Here is a 5300-nt window from a genome sequence, read left to right as displayed (position 1 = left end):
CAACTCTTTGTGACCCCATGAACTGCAGCATGCCAGGCCTCTCTGTCCAGCACCAACTCCCACAGTTTACTCAAACTCATGTCCATTGAGTCGGTAATGCCATCTAACCATCTCATCCTCTGTCATCCCCTTCTCCCACCTTCAATTTTTCCCAGCAACAGGGTCTTTTCAAATGAGTCAGTTCTTTGCATCAGTTGGCCAAAGTATTGGAGTTTCAGCTTCAGCATCAGTCCTTCCAATGTATATTCAGGACTGACTTCCTTCAGGATGGATTGGTTGGATCTCCTTGCAGTTCAAGGGACTCTCAAGAGTCTTCTTCAACACCACAGTTCAAAAGCATCAATTCTTTGGCATTCAGCTTTCTTTGTAGTACAACTCTCACATCCACACATGACCACTGGAAAAATCATAGATTTGACTAGACAGACCTTCATTTGCAATGTAATGTCTCTGCTTTTTAATATGCTGTCTAGGTTGGTCATAACTTTCCTTCCAAGGAGCAGGTATCTTTTAATTTTATGGGTGAAGTCCCCTATCTGCAGTGATTTTGGAATCCCTCCTCCCAAAAAATAAAGTCAGCCACTGTTTCCACTGTTTCCCCATGTATTTGCCATGAAGTGATGGGACCAGATGCCATGATCTTTGTTTTCTGAATGTTGATTTCTCAGTCAACTTTTTCACTCTCCTCTTTCCCTTTCATCAAGAGGCTGTTTAGTTCTTCTTCCCTTTCTGCCATAAGGGTGGTATCATCTGCATATCTGAGGTTATTGATATTTCTCATGGCAATCTTGATTCCAGCTTGTGCTTCATCCAGCCCAGCGTTTCTCATGATGTGCTCTGCATATAAGTTAAATAAGCAGTGTGACAATATGCAGCCTTGATGTACTCCTTTCCCAATTTGGAACCAGTCTGTTCTATGTCCAGTTCTAACTGTTGCTTCCTGATCTGCATACAGATTTCTCAAGAAGCAGGTCAGGTGGTCTGGCATTCCCATCTCTTTAGGAATTTTCCACAGTTTTTCTTCTGATTCACAGTCAAATGCTTTGCATAGTCAATAAAGCAGAAGTAGATGATTTTCTGGAACTCTTTTGCTTTTTCAGTGATCCAACAGATCTTGGCAATTTGATCTCTAGTTCCTCTGCCTTTTCTAAATCCAGCTTGAACCTCTGAAATTTCACGGTTCACGTACTGCTGAAGCCTGGCTTGAAGAATTTTGAGCATTACTTTACTAGCATGTGAGGTGAGTGCAACTGTGTGGTAGTTTGAGCATTCTTTGGCATTGCCTTTCTTTTGGATAGGAATGAAAGCTGACCCTTTCCAGTCCTGTGGCCACTGCTGAGTTTTCCAAATTTGCTGGCATATTGAGTGCAGCATCATCCTTTAAGATTTGAAATAGCTCAACTGGAATTCCAGCACCTCCACTATCTTTGTTCATAGTTATGCTTCCTAAGGCTCACTTGACTTCACATTCCAGGATGTTTGGCTCTAGGTGAGTGGTCATACCATTGTGATTATCTGGGCCGTGAAGATCTTTATACGTCCATTATACCTCAATTTTGAGTTGGTGAGAGCCAGTTACATGAGTAAATTAAAAGCACAGTAAACAGTGTATGCTTATCGTGCTGATTTAAGTACATGCTTTCTCCATTGATTAGAGTGTCTAGAGTTTTAGTGATTCTTCTCTTTCTGGTTCAGAGAAGATTACTGTTGTTCAGTCCCTAAGTCATGTCCGACTTTTTGTGACCCCATGGATTGTAGCACGCCAAGCTCCACTGTCCTTCACTGTCTCCTGGAGTTTGCTCAGATTTGTGGCCATTGAGTTGATAATGCAATCTAATCATCTCATCCTGTCACCCCATTCTCCTTTTGCCTTCATTCTCTTCCTCCATCACGATCTTTTCCAAATAGTTGGTTCTTCACATCAGGTGGCCAGAGTATTAGAACTTCAGTAACAGTTCTTTCAATGAATATTCAGGCTTGACTGCCTTTAGGATTGAGTAGAGAGAGGGAGATGTTTCTATATTCATAAGGGATATCTACAAATAGAGATTTTCTTTATAAATGTAGTTGTTCCTTACACAGAATAACTTATACTCTCTTTTGAGAGTTTTCCTGTGTCTACTGTTTCTCTATGCCATAGAAACATTTTGGGTTGGCAAATTTTGTTCTCCTTCATATATTTAGAATAATCATTTGAAATATGAAGACATTTAATGATTATATTTGATAGGAGTCCATTTTATATAACAAATTTAAATGGAACAATTATATTTACAGCTTTATTTTGAGGTTACTAAAGTGTAGTTCAGGTGTTTGTTTATAGTCTACATATTTAACAAAAGAAGGACATGATGGACTCTATTCCCTAAAGAATTAAATATGAGAGTTTTTGAGGTACTTCTGAAGTCTTAAAGAGAAGGATATCATTATTTGAGTTAACAACTAAAGAGAGATGTACAGACTGTATGTAATTGTGTGCGCTTGTATTTATGGGAGTCGTTATCCATTTGAAGGATGAGCTCATGGGTGAAATCCTGAAAGAATGAAAGATGAAGGTAAAATAGCCACATGAGAAGATAGCAGTACTGAAGAGAAGAGTATAGGGAAAATATACAAGTAAAATGGGAAATACCAGAACTTGAAATGTAGGATAGAGTGCTTCATCCAGATGCTGGTTAACATATATTCTTATTCAGTTTTAAAAATGGGAACATTAATATGAGGATATGGCATATATTTCTGTTTACTGAGATAGAGATAATTATGATAATTCTGATGTAAAATCTCTTCTAGAATTTTTAAAAGAGAAATGTTGATTCAGAAATATATAAAAATAGTTATATTTGATGCAAAACATATGGGCATTGCATGATATTTAATTCAAGGTGTCTGGTTATTAGTTACAAAAAAATGTTTCTATTAGCAGATTTACTTCAAGAGTTAGTTGTGTTTCATATTTTAAAAACATGGTTTTATATGTATCTGGCACTGTGAATGGTAAATGTATACTTTTTTTTGGCATTTTTAATTTAGGTTTGTTTTATTTAAGTTTAATGTTAATCTATGCTATGTTTCAGTAAGAACAATACAGATTCTGTATCTGTGGCTCCAGTCAGATATCCAGTAGTACAAATTAGCTTCAAGTTACACATACTGAACAAAAGAGGTTGAGCCAGCGAAGGAGGAGAGGGGCGGGGCCCAGGGGGAGAGGGGAGGAGAAGAAACAAAGAATTGAACATGCATGCAGGCTTTTCCATACCACCTTCAATGCTAACCTGCTTGAGAGGGAGAGTAAAAGTAGGCAAGAAGGAGCAGCCACGGATTGTTGAACTGTTACCAACACCATGCTTTTCAGCAACATTTCAGCAGAGTTTGAAACACTTTTTTATAGCAAAACCATTACAACAAACTCTCCAAAAAACCTTTTACCACCTCAAGCTAACATCCAATTAAGTTTAAACATTGGTATAAAATTCAATTTAAACAATTAGAAAAAGGGAAAATGATACCACATACACCAATATAGTGTGATTAACCTTTCTCTTAGATGCTTGTATCATGTAAAATTCTAATGGCTTTCGAATGTAATTTCTGTTTCTAATGGTGATCTTGCCACATCTGGCAGGAGACAATACAGTGATGCTGGAAAAGCCTCTATGCAGTCCCGATAGTGTTCTTAAAGAACCTAAAAGCTGGGACCAGTAAAATCCACAGAAATTCACTCTTGCCTTTAAGAACTTTTTTGAAAACTGTTAAAAAAAAAAAAAAAACAAGGCAGGAACCTAAATTCTGAGACCAAATGTAAAAGTCAGATTTAGTGGTTCTCAGTGACAATGGGGGAATTTCCAAGAGGGGTGGGATGGGAAGGTCTAGGGTGGTCAGAGATGCTTTCTCTTGTTGGCTTTTATGTCTCACTGATTTTCATCTTCCACATCCTGCAGCGCTTCTTTATTCTGCTCTTCACCATCACCCTGCATGTCTGAAGTCCATAGTGTCAGATTATCACGTAACAACTGCATGATAAGTGTAGAGTCCTTATAGCTTTCTTCACTCAGCATGTCCAGTTCTGCAATTGCATCATCAAAAGCTGCTTTTGCCAACCTGCAGGCACGGTCAGGGGAATTAAGAATTTCATAGTAGAATACAGAAAAATTGAGAGCAAGACCTAAGCGAATGGGATGTGTTGGTGGAAGTTCTGTCATTGCAATATCACTAGCAGCTTTATAAGCCACTAGGCTGTTCTCCACAGCCTCCTTCCTGTCATTCCCTGTGGCAAATTCAGCCAGATACCTGTGGTAGTTCCCTTTCATTTTATAATAGAAAACCTTGGACTCGCCAGTGTTAGCTGCTGGAATGAGGTTGTTGTCCAGTACATCCAGAATGTCACGACAGATTAACTTTAGCTCAGTCTCAACCATTTGCCAATATTCCCGAATCATTTTTAGTTTGTCTTCTCCTCCCTTGTTTTCTTCTTTCTGTTCAATGCTGCTGCTTATTCTCCAGGAAGCTCTTCTAGCTCCAATCACTTTTTTACATGCAACAGATAGGAGCTTTCTTTCTTCAACTGTCAACTCCACATCCATCCCTGCTACTTTCTTCATTGACTCCACCATTTCATCCTATCGCTCAGCCTGCTCGGCCAGCTTCGCCTGGTACACCAGATCCTCCCGATCATCCATAACGGCAGCGGCTACGGCCGGGTCTACGCAACGGATGGAAGCGGATAGCGTCTCCGACTCTCAGCTTAAATGTATACTTTAAAAATAATTTTGAAGAGTTAAATACATTTTTAATTTGTACTTTACCAATCTTTCCTACCATCTGGAGGGCAATTTTGATTTTTTTTTAATTGTGATAAAAACAATTAACATGAAATCACATTAACATGTATACATGTGTTTATTTCTGGGCTGTTTATTTTGTCACATTGGTCTCTCTCTGTATGTATATCTACACACACATACACATGCATATCTGTTTTAAGCAAATAATATACTCTTTTGATTACTGTAACTCTGTAATATGTTTTAGAATTAGGAAGTATGAGGCCTTCAACTTTGTTCTTTTTCAAGACTATTTTGGCTACTCAGTTTTCAAAGATTCCTAAAGAATTTTAGAATGGATTTTTCTGTTGCTCAAAAAAAAAAAAAAAAAAAAAAAAGTTAAAGTGACTATTCTATGCAAAGTGATCTACAGAATCAAAGAAATCACCAAATGCCAATGCATTTTTTAAGGGTTTTCTTCATAGATTATGTCATCTCTGAACAGAAAAAGTTTAATTCTTTTCCAGTTTGAATATA

At 37.9% G+C, this 5300-nt stretch overlaps 1 pseudogene; it reads right to left on the bottom strand.

Moving 5' to 3' along the window:
* Positions 1–3795: 3795 nt before the first annotated feature.
* LOC138082132 (14-3-3 protein epsilon pseudogene) lies at positions 3796–4679 on the bottom strand (annotated as a pseudogene).
* Between the last annotated feature and the right edge of the window lie 621 nt (positions 4680–5300).

This window comes from Capricornis sumatraensis, chromosome 7 (assembly GCF_032405125.1).
Source record: "Capricornis sumatraensis isolate serow.1 chromosome 7, serow.2, whole genome shotgun sequence".
NCBI lineage: Eukaryota > Metazoa > Chordata > Mammalia > Artiodactyla > Bovidae > Capricornis > Capricornis sumatraensis.
The sequence above is the reverse complement of the archived record's forward strand: the minus strand, read 5'-3'. Positions and strand labels throughout refer to the sequence as shown.